This window comes from Rattus norvegicus (genome assembly GCF_036323735.1).
Source record: "Rattus norvegicus strain BN/NHsdMcwi chromosome Y unlocalized genomic scaffold, GRCr8 chrY_unlocalized_25, whole genome shotgun sequence".
Taxonomy (NCBI): Eukaryota; Metazoa; Chordata; class Mammalia; order Rodentia; family Muridae; genus Rattus; species Rattus norvegicus.
Genome location: NW_026947384.1, coordinates 415,117 through 432,500, shown reverse-complemented (window position 1 = coordinate 432,500; position 17,384 = coordinate 415,117). Strand labels below are relative to the sequence as shown.

The 17,384-nt window shown below is 37.9% G+C and overlaps 1 long non-coding RNA gene across 5 annotated transcripts in view; it reads left to right on the top strand.

The window, feature by feature from the left end:
• LOC134484660 (uncharacterized) overlaps window positions 1-10,245 on the top strand; it is a 47,312-nt gene extending 37,067 nt beyond the window's left edge. For all 5 annotated transcript variants that reach the window (XR_010062254.1, XR_010062252.1, XR_010062256.1 and 2 more), the window contains 2 exons: window positions 2,352-2,409; window positions 4,865-10,245. This is a non-coding gene — a long non-coding RNA (uncharacterized LOC134484660). The remainder of the gene's footprint in view (window positions 1-2,351; window positions 2,410-4,864) is intronic.
• The last annotated feature ends 7,139 nt before the right edge of the window (window positions 10,246-17,384 follow it).

Genomic DNA, 17,384 nt, shown 5'->3' with positions numbered 1-17,384 from the left:
AGGAAGGGAAAGACAAGTATTGTATCCTCAGCTCAGAGTAAACTCCTTCGTGTACATGATTTCTACACTGTAGTTTGTGTCTGACACTGATATCTGGGAGGGAGAAATGCTTCTAGTTCAGACTTAATCATATCAGTCTTTCCACTAGTGTTATGCTGACTACCATTCCCTAACAGTGTCCCTCTAGATTTCTGAATCAATATGTCTGATTACCTTGCAGTTTTATTTACTTTTATCTCTTTCATAATTTTTTTAAATTTAAGCTAATTTTAATATTTTTTGGATATTTCTATATCTACATTTAAATGTTATTTCCTTTCCCAGTTTCCTCTCCATAAGAGACCTAAATGTTTCCATTCCTTGACATTTAAACCACCCTTACTGTCCCTTGACATTTCCTTGAACTGGGAGTCAAACCTAGGGAGGACCAAGGTCCTCTCCTTCCTTTGGTGTCCACCAATGCCATCCTCTGCTACATATGCAGTTGGAGACATAGGTCTGTCCATGTACAGTCTTTGATTATCTGTATAGTACCAGAAAGTTCTTGTTCATTGTTCTGATGGGGTTGATAGCCTCTTCAGCTCTTGTAATCCTTTCTGAAAATTTATCAACAAGAGGTACATTTACAATTCTCTGGTTTGCCACTAGCATTCAATTCGGTAACTGACATGCTCTAGTTGTGTCTCTCAGGGAAGATCTATAACCTGTTACTGGCAGCATGCACTTCTTAGATTTATTAATCTGAATCGTATCAAGTTTTGGTGTCTGATCTATTTATCTATCTATCCATCTATCTATCTATCTATCTATCTATCTATCTATCTATCTATCTATGCATATATTTATCTATCTTTGCCTCTGTCTCTAGCTCTATCTCTTCTCTATCTCTATATATCTATATCTATTTATCTATATCTATTTATATATATATGTACATATATTTGATGGCTTATACATCTATGAACTTAGTTGAAATTTTAACATGGATTCTGAGGTCCTAGGTCAAGAATGGAGAATCCACAAATGCCAATACCAAATATACTCCCTCCTGTTCTTATGCGCCTATCGAAGTTGAGCTTTTACTGGGCCTCAAGGCATTCCTCTCCCTTCCCATCATCCTGTATCTTTTGTATGGCCTGAAAAAAGAATCATGGTAAAATATCCAAAAGCCTGAAGTCTCACCCTTGGAACACAGGAAGGTAGATATTCCAGAAATGATACCTAATGGGACTACAGAACCGCATGCTATAGTCCATGCAGTCCTTTGATTTACTGATGTCAGGTAATTTTTGCATAAAATAAAAATTTGGGAGTTTATCACTTGAAGTAGGAACACAATATTTACACTATTACATTCACTCTTTAGCTTGGCCAGCTTTGTTGCGAAAATCATTGCAAAAAACTAGAATTGCAAAACAGAATTTTTGAGTACATATTCAGGAATATCTATAATGTGCTCTATCAAGGAATGAACAATTAGTAAATGAAATACAAAATCCACTCAATTAAATATCTGTAGGGAAACAATGGCCTTTGGGAAACAGATAGAACTTAGGAAATTGAACTGTTTGTCACAGGAATGGAACTGCGAATAAAATTATAATCCAGAAGATTGTCCTACATCCCATGTTCCTAGATCTTTTCTACACATGCGAAACCCGTAATAACTTTCTCCATTCAGAGCATGTAACCACTAATAAAGCAAAGAGAACTGTCTAGCTTTAGAGTGATGTTCTACATAAATGTGTCCACTGTGTCAAAGGAGACACACCTGGAAAGGTCACCTTAGAATCTGGTCAATATAAAGAAAGCTCTTTAGCAGGTAGGCCATGGCAGTTCTCAGTGACATCATCATTAGGCTGGCCCTGAAAAATCTCTTGTATACTGGAGATCCCTAGCTTCTCCTGTGATGTCACAGTGTTTTCCAGACTGCAACTGCCTCTCAGACATTCATTCAGTACCTCTAGGGTTTATTAATTGGCCTTTATTTCAGTGTAAACAGCTATTTGTGAGGAAGATCAAAGAAGATGTAGATATCAGAGATGGGGAGAAGGAAGTTGGCCTAGGAAGTTTTAGTTTAAAAAACGAAGAAATATGTGGTACATGGAAAAGCACAAGGAGTGCTGTGTAGGGGTTGTGAGGGTTCACTGAACACATAGCCTTGATCTGAGCCTTCCCCATATGGGATTCAGGAGGTGGGAGCCTCTCGGTAGCATCTGGATTTCATTGCTTGTTATGGTTCCTGGAAGTCAGAGGTTGTTTATCATTAATTTCTTTATTCCAAAAGTCAGGTATTCGGAAGTTTACAGTTGTTTTTCTGAGAGCTAATGGCTTTCATTCTTTTTCCCCAGGAAAAATAGTCCTGAGGAAGGAGGGACAACAAGTATTGTATCGTCATGTCATCTCAAGGTAAACTCCTCCTTGATTTGGATTCCTATAGTGCACTTTGTTTCTGACACAGATATCTGGGACAGAGATGTGCATCTAGTTCAGACATCATCATCTCAGTCTTTCCACTAGTATTTCTCTGATTACCATTCCCTGACAGTTACCCTTTAGATTTCTGTTTCAATATGTGTGATTCATTGACAGTTTTCTTTTCTTTTAACTCTATCATTTCTTTAGGAATTTTTATTGCGTTTCTAATTGGATACTTCTATATTTACATTTCAAATGTAATTTCCTTTCTCAGTTTCCTGTCCATAAGAGCCCTAACCTGTCACCCTCCCCTTTTTCAATAACCCCCCTTACTGCCTCTTGACAGTCCATTGAACTGGGAATCAAATCTAGGGAGGACCAAGGGCCTCTTTTTTCATTGGTGTCACGAAGGCCATCTTCTGCTACATTTGCAGTTGGAGACATTGGTCTGCCCATGAGCAGTCTTTGAATATTGATTTTGTACCAGAAAGGTTTCGTGTATTGGCATTGTCCTTGTGGGGATTAAAGCCCCATTCAGATCTTGTAATCCTTTCTCAACATTTACCAACAAGAAGTCCATTTTCAGTTCATGGGTTTGCCACTATCATTTACCTCTGTATTTCACATACTCTAGCAGTGTCTCTCAGGAAATGTCTATATATGATTCCTGGCCGATTGCAGTTCTTAGGTTCATCAATTTTATATCATTTTGGTGCCAGATGTGTGTGTGTGTGTGTGTGTGTATATATATACACACACACACACTTTTGGTGGCTCCTACAGCTAGGTGGTTCGTTGGAATATTAACATAGAATCTGCCAAACTAGGTCAAGAATGTAGAATTCAGAAATGACAATGTCAAATAGACTCCCTCCTGTATTATGAACATATTGAGTTTGAGGTTTGACTGATAAACATGTCATTCTTCTCCCTGCCTATCCTCCTGTATCTAAGGTTGCTACTTAAGGACGAATAATGATAAAACATCCAAAACCCTTAATTCTGGCCATGGGAACACAGGAAGATAGGTAGTGCAGGTTTGATATCAAATGGGACTAGAGAACCGAATTCTGTAGTCCATGTTGCCCTTTGCTTTTCTGATGCCTGGTAATTTTTACATAAAAGAAGCTTTTAGGAGTTTATTAATTGAAGTGAGTACACAGTACTCACACTGTTATGCTCACTCTATAGCTGGGCACACTTTGTTGCCAAAATCACTTTGTTGCAGATAATGGAATAGGAAAAAAGAATTTTTCAGTACACATTCAGGAATATTTATGAAGTCCCCGGTCAAGGAAAGTACAATAAGAAAGTGATATACAATATTCATTTAATTAAAGGTCTGTAGGGAAAATACTGGCCTTTGTGATACATAGATAACCAAGAAAATTGAACTCTATATCTCAGGAATGAACCTGAGAATAAAAATATTATCTAGAAGAATCTTCTACACTAGATGTTCCAAAATCTTTTCTACCCATGCCAAGCCACTGACTACCTTTCTCCATCCCAAGTTTGTAACTGCTAATAAAGCAAAGAGAAGTCTCTAGCTTTAGAGAGATGGAGTACATAAAGGTTTCTACTGTGTCACATGAGACATACGTGGAATGGGCACCCTTGAATCTGGTCAATGTAAGGAAAGATGTTTAACAGGTAAGCCATGGCACATCACAATGACATAATCAGTAGGCCCTCCCTGAAACATCTATTGAAACCTGGAGAGGACTAGCTTCTTCTGTGATGTCACAAGTGTTGTCGTGACTGCAACTCCCTTCAGATATCCCTTCAGTACCTCTAGTGTTTACTAATTTAACTCTAATCGAGAGTAAACAGTCATTGTGGAGTGAGAAGGAAGATGATGATGAGATCAGAGATGGGAAGAAGGAAGGTGGTCTTCTGGCTTGTTATAAAAAAAGGATGAAATACATGGTACTTCGGAAAGCTCAGTGAGTCCTTGTAGGAGTTGAGTAGGATCACTGAAGAGATAGACTTGTTCTGAGCCTTCTGCATATGGGAATCTAGAGCTGCGAGCCTCTCACAAACATCTGGACTTCGCAGTTCTTATGGCTCCTGGAAGTCAGAGTTTTTATATCATTCATTTCTTTATTCCAAATGCCAAGAATTTTGAAGGTAACAGATGTTTTACTGAGAGCTCATTGCATTTATTCTTTTTGTCAATTATAAAAAGGTCCTAAGTAAGAAATAAAAGGCAAGTATTGTGTCCTCTGCTCAGAGTAAACTTCTCCATGCTTTGGATACCAATAGTGCAGTTTCTCTCTTACACTAATACCTTGGAGAGAGAAGCGCTTCTAGTTGAGACTTCATGATCTCAGACTTTCCACTAGTATTTCCACTGACTAACACTTTAGATTTCTGAGTCAATTGGTGAGATATACTTGCCGGATTCCTTTCTTTCATTTCTTCCATTTTTTCTTTATTTTTTTAGAAAAACTCTCAAAACTCATCCTGGCTGACAATGTAGATTAGACGCATCAGATGAAATGAATTGAAAAACTCTCCTGGGAATGAAAGTGGTAAGGAAATCACATTGATGTATCCTAAATGCAGTGCTAAGAGCAATATTCAGACTAGTCTGTGGAGATGCTGCTGTCATCAGAGACCACAGACAATTAGTGGAGAATGATTCAGCATTAAACTGGGAATGGAAGATGATGGTTGATATTGTTCTAGTAGATCTCACTACATTAAAAAGTGTTTCTTCCAGATAACTGAATGATTATTGTAAAGCAAATCCCGGAATGAACTTATGAGACCCACCATCAGCCTGTCAAATAATGTGCGAAAGAAGAAATCTGTGTCTCTCCAGGGACAAATTGTTGCTTTCAAACCAACAGTAAAGTGTCCATTCTATGAATGATACATTGATATATACACATTATAGAAGGATGGATACAGAGTTTCTTCAGGTCCATGAATGAGGTATTCAGCAGTTGACATGGATCAGAAATGAAGGTAATTTTTGCCAACTCTTCAGACTTGAGCTCCTTCACTAGGATCCCCATGATTGAAGAAAAGAACAAACTTCAGACAACTTGTCTCAGATTTTTATGTAGTTAAGATTTCCTGGTCTTGGTCCTCGGAAGGAAGGATATCTTGCTTTCCAATTCTTGTTTATCCTATAATCCTCTCTGCTGCATTCATGCAAATAGATTACTGTGCATTTCTTTAATAGGTTACAATTGCTATTTTAATTATGTTGCCAAGAACTATAGAAAAAAAGAAGGACTGTATCAAAGCATCATATGAAAATCCGACTAAGGTAATGTGGCCATTGGAAATTTGTAACTGACCTGAAACTCTTACTAGAGACAAAATGCCATAAAAGGTCTTCTCTAGATATCTGGTGTAGTAGTTGGTGTTCCCCAACAGACAGTAAAGGATGAATCTCTCTGTACAGAGAAATCGGACTAGTCACAATGATCACAGACTATGGAACACATAATTTAACAATGACTGACTATTTTTAAAGTCCTAGAATCCATTAGTTTATTAGTCCAAAAGGCAAGATGTCTTATCTGGTCATTGACATATGGATAAATATTCAGTATGCAGGTTCTAATGTCTATGAGGATTTGGTATCACTGTGAGTGCAAAAATGAAAAAGTAAAGGCTTCTTTCTTCCATGTTTTCTACGGGGATTCAAATAGAATGCATGGTTTAGAATACATTGGGTTTGCCATTCTCAAACAGACCAATATCTTCAACTGAACATTCTTTTCTTGGAAGCTGCACCCTGTCAGCATGGCTCACGTGTATGTGAACTGCAAGATCTAGTCTGGGAAGGCGGTCCTGTTCATCGATCCAACCTGCCCCTAATACTGAAATACCCAAGACTTCCTCAATCAACTCCTTTGCAAACATGGTCTTCTGGGATTTGAAGACATTACATCTACTAACAACACCAATGCAATTCAAGATTACTTTCAACAGCTCCCTGGAGTGAGAATTGTTCCTTGGGTCCTTATATGTAGAGAAAGACTGCATAGGCAGACACAGTGATCTAATCTACCTGAAACAGAATGAAGAGATGATGATGTGGCTGAAGCAGATTGGAGCTCTGCATTTATTAAAGGGATGGCAGTAAAAGCCCATGCTGACAGCAGACATTCAGACATGCTGAAGCCATGCTGAGACTTGATGTTTGTCACAGATGATGTCAGTATTTTCTTATGACTGGGATTTTCAACAAATTGGCTTTCATTCTATTCCTCATTCCAAAAAATCTGTTGCTGTAGGCCTCAAACCATGGGGCAGGGAAACTTAAGAGACAACAGAGGATTGATAATCCAGTCTTCATTCACTGACTTGTCTCTACCTCTAAGTCCATGTTTCACAATCCAGTGCATTTAAATCTCCAGGGAATCAGTTACTGTTTCTCTACCATGCTGGTCTCCTGAAGTCATTTTACAGAAGTCCACTTCCAAGTAATTATTAAAGCAATGAATATTTTGAAGTTGTTTATGATCTACACACAGGCTTTTTACGCCCCAAGCATGTACCATCCCACTTCTGCATTTGTAGCTCTCAGCCAGTGTTCTTGACCTATCCATCCAGCAACCCTTAGATTCCACACTTTGTATGAGGATAATATTTGAAAAAACAGAAGAATAGCTGGAGCATAGTTGTTCTTCACTGAAGCCATATTAACACAGACGGCAGAGCATATGATGCATTCATCTCTGTTGTAGTGTTTAATTCCCCGTAAAGTCCCAAACAATTGAGAGTTGATTCTGTCAGAGTACCAGCAAAGTCAAATAGGAAATGCAAAATTTCAGAATTCTCCTGCCAAAGATGTTTGTGAAAGAAGTTGTTTGCAAAACACTGTCTTAATAAATTTATTCCATTCTCACTTTGATATTTTGATTTGATGTCTTGAAGTGACGTTTAATTATCACTGAAATGCAGGTCCCCTCTATAGTCTCCAGTAAGAAGAATTCATTCCTCAAAAGGATGTATCTGCAGATGCCTGAAAAAATAATAGAAAGAATATTTCTTGATAAAGATCTAGGTTAAAGTTGAAACATCCTACCACAAAGATACATATAAGAAGTTCATTTGACATTGACCTTATATTATGCAGAAATTCTTCACATATTCCCTCTATCGTTGGGGTTTAATTAATCTCCAATGAATAGTTGACAATGAAGAGTAGCCTTTAGAATCATTTTACCCTTTTCAGTAATAGTTTTAAGCAAATGGAACACTAAAAGATCACAAAGAAGAAATGGTTATAATCAAAAGATACATGTGGGACAGTCTAACTCTCATGGTCAAGATGACTTTGCACATGCTCCTTATGGTCATGGATTGCTCTCATAATACTCTGCAGAAGGTTGTTCCTACTGCCTCACTTTAAGCTCCAGGAATTCCAAGCTACCAGAGCTGTTCAAGTTCCCTTACAATGCACTTGAAAGCCACATATGCTTAGGAACTTTTGATGTGCTTTAGCTCTATTGTCAGGTTTTTTTAAGCCTCTACCAAATAGCAAGCTGTCCTTTTTACCCCCTTCTCAACACCTCTAAATCTGCCCTAACTCAATTTCTCAATTGACATTAGTCATAGCTCAGCACCCCAAATATGCACTCATCTTACTGTGTTTTTAACATCCTGCCTGCTACACCAATGGCCACTCCATACTAGATCTCACATGACTGGTAACTCTTGCTCCACCCTAAATCTTTTCTCCACCCTTGTGTCTACTAGCCTGTTGGTAGAAATCCACACAACTGATTGGCCAAGAGCATCTTTATTGAACTATACAGAATCAATTTGGGAACAGGACCTTCAGTGTTCGCAGGATGATTCCCGATCTAAGAATCAAAACGATAGCAAACAAGACTCAATCCATGTCTCTGGTTTTGGGAGGGAGATAGAGCACTTAGATTCAGAGTTGAAATTTAAATAATTATAATATATATGTAGTATTAATTATGCCAGGATAAAAGGATCCAAAAAGTGGAAATGGGCAACATTAAAGGCAAGAGAAAAATCCCTACTACAGCAAACAATGTGGACCTGTTAGAAAGACTGGTCTCTTTCCAGCCATCTGAATTTGTACTTGAAATTCTTCTAACCACTCTTGATCTCTGCATGTAGAAAAGAACAAAAAGAAAAAGAAAACAAAATAAAACAAAAAATCACCAAAATGAAACCAAAAGCAAAAGCAATAGCTAATCAACCCAATCCTAAAAGAAGAGGACCGAGTGAAGATTGCTTGAGGTCCTCATTTTTAACTACAACTACAAGTCACCAATAGCTTTCAATGCAAAAGTTTGTCATTATTTTATTTGAAACTTCTCTGTGGGTCAAAGAAACAAGGTTTATAAGCTGCAACAACAGGAAAGAGAAAAAAATCATACTGTAGAGCTCAACACTGATATTACTATGGTGACTGTGGGCAATGCAGAGAATATTGGTGTTTGACAATGGGTTTTGTGGTTTTCTATATGCTGGCAATATCTATGACTCTGAAATGAATTAGAGTCATCACCAAATCATCACTAAATGAACTGCTCCTTTCTTTGGAGCACAAGATCTGGCAAACTGTTGACTGACTATGATTTTTAACTTGGATCTAGCCTCTGTGGTAAAGCTAAGGCTTCTGATGGAAAATCCTCCACCAAAATACTGGACTATCAATTGTGCTGCCAGCCAAAAACCAAGTCCTGACTCTACCCTGCAATCCAGAAGAGGTTTCAAAGTGTCAAACATAACAATATTTTAATTGTGGTTTTGTCTTTTTTTCACTTTTTATTTTAAATAAAGTGTGATTTCTGGCATAATTCCTTCTAATTTCTTCCTCACATAGAACTTCACTTTGACCTCAAATTCCATTCATGAAGGGGTACTCTTATCTTTCGTTGGCTAAGTTTTCTATTTTGCTTTTATGGCTTGCTGTGATTGCTTATTGTGACTGTCTAAATGATGCATTATTGAGCAACTGACACCATAAGAATGGCTTGCGGCAAAAGATGCCTCAACATATAAAAGAGACACGTGCTCCACTATGTTCATCGCAGCCTTATTTATAATAGCCAGAAACTGGAAAGAACCCAGATGCCCTTCAACAGAGGAATGGATACAGAAATGTGGTACATCTACACAATGGAATATTACTCAGCTATCAAAAAGAATGATTTCATGAAATTCGTAGGCAAATTGTTGGAACTGGAAAATATCATCCTGAGTGAGCTAACCCAATCACAGAAAGACATACATGGTATGCACTCATTGACAAGTGTCTATTAGCCCAAATGCTTGAATTACCCTAGATGCCTAGAACAAATGAAACTCAAGACTGATGATCATAATGTGAATGCTTCACTCCTTCTTTAAAAGGGGAACAAGAATACCCTTGGCAGGGAAGAGAGAGGCAAAGATTAAAACAGAGACTGAAGGAACACCCATTCAGAGCCTGCCCCACATGTGACCCAGACATACAGCCACCCAATTAGACAAGATGGATGAAGCAAAGAATTGCAGACCGACAGGAGCCGGATGTAGATCGCTCCTGAGAGACACAGCCAGAATACAGCAAACACAGAGGCGAATGCCAGCAGCAAACCACTGAACTGAGAATAGGACCCCCGTTGAAGGAATCAGAGAAAGAACTGGAAGAGCTTGAAGGGGCTCGAGACCCCATATGTACAACAATGCCAAGCAACCAGAGCTTCCAGGGACTAAGCCACTACCTAAAGACTATACATGGACTGACCCTGGACACTGACCTCATAGGTAGCAATGAATATCCTAGTAAGAGCACCAGTGGAAGGGGAAGCCCTGGGTCCTGCTAAGACTGAACCCCCAGTGAACAAGACTGTTGGGTGGAGGGCGGCAATGGGGGGAGGGTTGGGAGGGGAACACCCATAAGGAAGGAGAGGGGGGAGGGGAATGTTTGCCCAGAAATTGGGAAAGGGAATAACACTCGAAAGGTATATAAGAAATCTCAAGTTAATAAAAAAAAAAAAAAAGAATCCAAAGCTTGGAGTAGTTTATTCTGAGCTCAGGACACAATACTTCTCTTTCCCTTCTTCCTATGTAACTTTTGCCTGTCCAAAAAAGAATAAAGGCCATGAGCCCTCAGAAAAACAACTTTGCCCTTTCCAACACTTGGCTTTTGAGATATGGAAATTAATGACATAAGCTCTCTGACTTCCAAGAAAAATAACAAGCAGGGAAGTCAAGATGCTTCTGCGAGGCTCTCTGCTCCTGATCCTCATATGTGGAAGGCTCAGATCAAGGCTATCTCTTCAGTGATCCCACTCAATGCCTAACCATGTCTCATTGAGCTTTTCCATGCACCAACTCTTTCTTCCTTTATTTATTCAAGACAGAAGGCCAGCTTCCTTCACCCATCTCTGATCTCTTCATGCTCTTTGTTCTCCGTCTCAAATGGCTGTTTACACTGAAATAGAGGCCAACAAGTAAACACTAGAGGTACTGAAGGAATATCTGAGAGGCAGTTGCAGCCACAAAAACACTTGTGACACCACAGAAGAAGCTAAGGCTCTCCAGGATACAAGAGATTTTTCAGGCAGGGCCTAATGATGATGTCACTGAGAACTGCCATAGCCTACCTGCTGAACAGATTTCCTTACATTGACCAGATTCAAGGGTGCCCTTTCGAGGAGAATCTCCTGTGACACAGTGGAAATTTTACATGCTACATCTCTCTAAAACTGGGCACTTCTCTCTGCTTCATTCGTGATTACATGCTCTAAATGGAGAAAGTTCTACAGGGGCTTGGCATGGGTAGAAAAGATCTAGGAACAAGGATTGAAGGAGATTCTTCTGGCGATTAATTTTATTCCCAGTTCCAATCCTGTGACATACAGTTCAATTCCCTCGGTTTCCTCAGTTTTCCATGTGCCAGTATTTTCCCTACAAACCTGTAATTGAGTGAATATTGTTTTACATTTTCTGACAGTATATTAATTGAAAGGGGAATATATAATATATATATATATATATACATATATATATATATATATATATTCACACAATCAGGTGTACTCAAAATTTTCATTTTTCCAATTCCATTTTTTTTTGCAATGAATTCAGCAAAAAACTTGGCCCAGCTAGAGTGTGAATAAACAGTGGAAATATTGTGTACATACTTCAAATGATCAACACCTAAATCCTTATTTTATCCAAAAATTACCAGACATCAATAAAGCAAAGGACCACATGAACTATAAAATTCTCTTCTCTAGTCACATTTGATATCTGTCCTACAATTTCTACCTTCCTGTGTTCCCACTGCCAGACTTGAAGGGTTTAGATGTTTTACCATGACTCTTTCTTAAGCCCAAATATAAGAAACAGGAGGATGGGCAGGGTGAAGGAACCTTGAGGAACGGTGAAACCTCAACTTCAAGTATAGGAGGAAGTCTATTTATCATTGTCATTTGTAAATTCTAAATTTTTGACCTAGTTGCGCAGAATCCCTGTTAACATTCCACCTAACCAAATAGCTATAGGAGGCACCAAAAGAGAGAGAGAGAGAGTGTGTGTGTGTGTGTGTGTGTGTGTGTGTGTGTTTGTGTGTGTGTGTGTGTTTGTGTGTGTGTGTGTGTTTGTGTGTGTATCAGGCACCAAAAATACATAAGATTGATGAAGCTAAGAAGTACATTCTGCCAGAAAACGGATATAAATATGTTTTGAGAGACACAGCTAGAGCATGTCAAATACTAAAGTGAATGCTTGTGGCAAACCATTGAACTGAAAATAGACCTCTTGTTGGTAGATTTTGAGAAAGGCTAACAAGAGCTGATGGGGCTTTCAACCCCATAAGAACAACAATGGTAATGATCAAAGCTTTCTGGCACGGGAGCAATATTGAAAGACTGAACGTGAACACAGCTATGTCTCCAACTGCATATGTAGCAGAGGATGGCCTTGATGGGCACCAATGGAAGAAGACGCCCCTGGTCCTCCCTTGGATTGACTCACAGTTAAAGGTAATTTGAAGGGACAGTAAGTGGGGTTATAGAAGAAGAGGAGAAGGACCTGTTAGGGATCTTAAGGGAAGAAACTCTTAAAGGAAATAATATTATAAATTTAAATATACAAATATACATTTAAAAAACAAATAAAATTTGTAAAAAAAATATAAGAAATAAAAGAAAAGAAAATTGCTAGCTAATCAGAGATATTAACACAGAAATCTAATGGGTAACTGTCAGGGAATGATAGTCATAGGAATAATATTGGAAAGACTGAGATGATGAAATCTCACGTAGAAGCACTTCTCTCTCCTAGGTATCAGTGTCAGACACAAACAGCACTATAGGTGTCCAAATCCTGGATGAGGTTACTCTGAGCTGAGGAAACAATACTCCTCCATCCCTTCTTCCTTAGGACCTTTTTCTTCATGACAAAAAGAATAAAGGCCATGAGCTCTGAGGAAAACAACTGTGCCCTTCGTAACACTTGGCTTTTGGAATAAAGAAATGAATGATATAAACTGTCTGACTTCCAGGAACCATAACAAGCAGGGAAATCCAGATGCTTCTGAGAGGCTCCCATCTCCTGATTCCCGTTTGTGGAAGGCTCAGATAAAGGCTATCTCTTCAGGAAACCCACTAAACACCTATTCAGGACTCACTGAACTCTCCCATGGACAATGTATTTCTTCCTTTTTTACACCAACAGAAAGGCATCTTCCTTCTCCCCATCTCTTATATCTTCATTTTATTTGTTCTCCCTCCCAAATGGCTATTTATTCTGAATTAGGGCCAGCTATTAAGCACTAGATGTACTGAAGTGATATCTGAGAGGCAGGTGCTGTCACAACAACACTTGTGACCTCATAGAAGAAGCTAGGGCTCTCCAGGTTACAAGAGATTTTTCAGGGAGGCCTAATGATGATGTCTCTGAGAACTGGCATGGCCTACCTGCTGAACAGCTTTTCGTACACTGACCAGTTTCAAGAGTTCCTTTTACAGGAGAGTCTCTTGTGACACAGTGGAAACCTTTATGTACTCCATCTCTCTAAATCTAGGGACTTCTCTTCTCTTCATTACTGGTTACATGCTCTGAATGGAGAAAGTTAGTCAGGGGCTCAGCATGGATAGAAAAGATTTAGGAACATGGAGTATAGGAGATTCTTCTAGATAATATTTATATTGCCAAGTTCATTCCTGTGACATACAGTTCAATTTTCCAGGTTTTCTCTGTTTCCCAACAGGCAGTATTTTCCCTATAAGACCATTAATTTATTGAATATTGTATTACACAAATGTGATCAAGTTCTAGTTTTCTTCTCTTGCTTTGTGCTGAAAAAAGTTATACCCAATACTGTGGTAGAACAAATCTTACATAGTACTCCTAAAGAAAACAAATTACTCCCAAGGACAACGTAACTTCATACGTAAGCAATTTGAATTTACAGAGTAATGGTTACATACTGTATTATTTATCTTTAAAATTACTCTATAAGAATCTTTAGAAAAACAAATATAAACATCTGTATAAAAATGTCATATCTGTTTTAAATGATCAGAATGCACATTTGTGATTGGCAATCCTTGTTAAATCCTATCAGGAAGCTGAGGGCAAAACAGGGTCATAAATCAGTAATCAACAGTCCAGCCTTTGTGACAGTCACACCATTAGTCTGTGCTGCCATTGTTCTTGATCCCTGACCTTAAAAGGTCCCAGCCATTCCGAACTTAAAATTGTTCAATAAATTGTTTTTTGCATAAGAGTCAGTAGGCAAAAGATCTTAGCCAGCTTCACGAACAATTTTAATATTTCAAATGCTTTTTAAGGGTGTTGCTCGTCGCTGACCATTCTACATTTCCTTGGGCAATGATGGAAACACTGATCTGCTCCAGAGGCAATTGCTAAAAGACCTGGACCACTGTTATTGCAAATGCCAATGGAGCTGACCTCTGAGTGGTTGGAAGTTCCATGAGGATTTTCATGCACTTCTTAGATTAAGAGAGATATAAGTGCAATAATTGAGCGACACTCTGCATGAAGTCCTCATTGGTTTCATGATTTACCAAGGTCCAACGAGGCTGTGCTGAAGAGTGGGCCATACCCCAGGAATTCTAAAGCTCTGTGCCATTCCTCCTTCACAGGCCTTGGCCATACTCCATGTCAGAACCAAATTTGGACCATGCTTTTACCCTTGATAGAATTTAAAATACTATACCGAATAGGGAGAGTAGGCAGCCTTACATATCCTTATCATTAATTGAATTGCTTTATATTTCTTCCCATTTAGGTTGATGTTGGGTGCCGACTTGCTGTCCTTTGCTTCTATTATGTTTCTGCATCGGACTGGTATCATTGATCGCTCTCATGCTTTTAACATGAAGGGGGGTTGGAATACTTTTGAAATTTTTCAGCATCTAATGAGATTATCATGTGATTTTTTTTCTTTCAGTTTCATTATATAGTGGATTATATTGATATATTTTCAGAAATTGAACCATCCCTGCCTCCCTCTAGAAATTAATAATTACACAGCATAACCTACAAAGGGATCTCATATTCACATGCATACTCTAACAGTTCCCCCAGAAAACAAAAACAAAAACATGCAAAACAAAAAACCATGCACCCTACAGAACAGATCTAATACTCACATACACACTGAAACATCCTAATCGAAAAAACAAAAACCAGAAAACATGCAAGCAAAAAAAAAAAAAAAACCTGCTCCAGCAACATCAAAATTGCATGAGCTAAATATCACTTCTCATTAATACTTTTAAGCATTAATGTCCTCTACTCATCAGTAAAAGGACACAGTCTAACACAATGGATTTAAAAACAGGATCAATCTTTCTCTTGCACTCAAAAAACACAATCTAGCAAACGAGGTAGACACAACTTCAGACTAATGGGTTGAAAAAAGTTTTGCAAGCAATTAGACACAAACAAGTTGGTGTAGCCATTCTTACATCCAGCAAATCGGACTTTTAACCAAAAGTAATGAAAATACATGGGGAAGGACACTTCATATGCATCAGAGGAAAAATCTACCAAAATGGCATCTCGATTCCGGATGTCTATATTCCAAAGACAAAAGCAGCAACATTGGTGAGAGAAATATTGCTGAAGCTTAAATATCACATCGAACCTCACATATTAATAATGGAGAACATCAATCTCCCTCTCTTGCAAAGGGCAGGCCATTGAGACAGAAACTAAAAATAAATAAATAAATAAATAAATAAATAAATAAATAATGTAACTAATATAGGATTTAATTAAATTGACCTCACTGATATCTACAGAATAGTTCACATGAACACAAAACTACACTCACTCTTTTCAGTACCTCATGGAACCTTATCCTAAACTGATCATGTTCTTCCACTATAAACAAGCCACAACAGATACAGAAAGACTGCGCTACCAATTGGAACTTCTCAGATCACCATGGATTAAAACTGGACTTCAAAAATAAGTAAAAGTGTATAAACTAATTGAAATTCAATAGCTCATAACTGAGGAACCATCAGTTTAGACAAGACATGAAAAAAAAGCATTCCTAGAATTAAATGTAAATGAAGGCACAGCTTTTCCAAACTTAAGGACACAAGGAAAGGAGTGCTAAGAAGAACATTTATATGCAGCACAGGGCACTTTCATAAAGAAACCGGAGACCCCCCCACACTAGCATCTTCCCAGCACATCCTAAATCTGTATAATAAAAAGAAGCAAATACATATTAAAGGAGGAGACAGCAAGAAATGATCAGACTCAGGGTTAAAGTGATCCTTCAGAAACAAAGAGAATACAAAGATCAACAAAAAGAAGAGCTGGTTCCTTGGGAAAATCAACCAGATAGACAAACCCTCAGACAGACAATGTAATAGGTGGAGAGACAGCATCCAAATAACAAAATCAGAAATGAACATGGAGCCATATCAATGGACACTGATTAAAGTCACAGAATCGTTAGGTCTCACTTCAAATAACTGCTGTCTCCAAAATTAGAAGCTCTGAATGAAGTGAATGATTGTGTAGACTGATAACACTGACCACAGGTAAATATACATTACATAAACTATGTAAAGAGCTCTACAACATCTAAAGAGACACAAACATTAATTAAGATTCCCCACTGAAAGAGCACGAGGGCCAGATTGTTTGAGCACAGACTCCTACCAGATTCTCAAAGATTTCGCAACCTACTCCAAAAAACAGAAACAGGAGGAAAATCGCCAAACTGATTCCATGACACCACTGTCGCCCTGACACCTAAATCGCAAACGACTCAACAAAGAAAGAATTTCAGACCAATTTCCCTTACGAACATTGGTGGACAAAATGCTAGGTAAAATGCTCAAAAATAATATCCAAGGGCATATCAAAACCGCCATTCAGTGCCATCATGTAGGCTTCCTCCTGAGGCTGCAGGAGTGGATCAATCTATGAAAACCCATCAAAGTGATCCACCATATAAGAAAACTGAACTGAAAAAATATTCTACCCTCAGGATTTCCCATTTACATGCGAGCTCCACTTGGAGTTAATTTTGTGGAAGCTGCATATAATGCAACATATATATATGTGTGTGTGTATATACATATAAAATATAATAGTAAATTAATATATTAAATTGTCATATGCTAACACTATAATAATATAATTAATATTCATATAGTATATTAACATATTAAATGTTATATGTCAATATTATGATAATATAAAATAAATATCAATATACCATATTCATATATTGAATTATAATATTACTACTATAAATAATAAATACAGATATATTGTATTAATATATCAAATTATTATATATTATCATGATATAATATAATTAATTTTAATATATTATGTTAATATATTAAATTATTATATAGTTATACTATTAAACCTCTCTTACCCTCTTCTGCCTCTCTACCTATCCCAACTCTCAACCCTCCAGTACGATCTTTCCCCTCTGGCTACCTGTCATAGGCTCTAGCATTTAC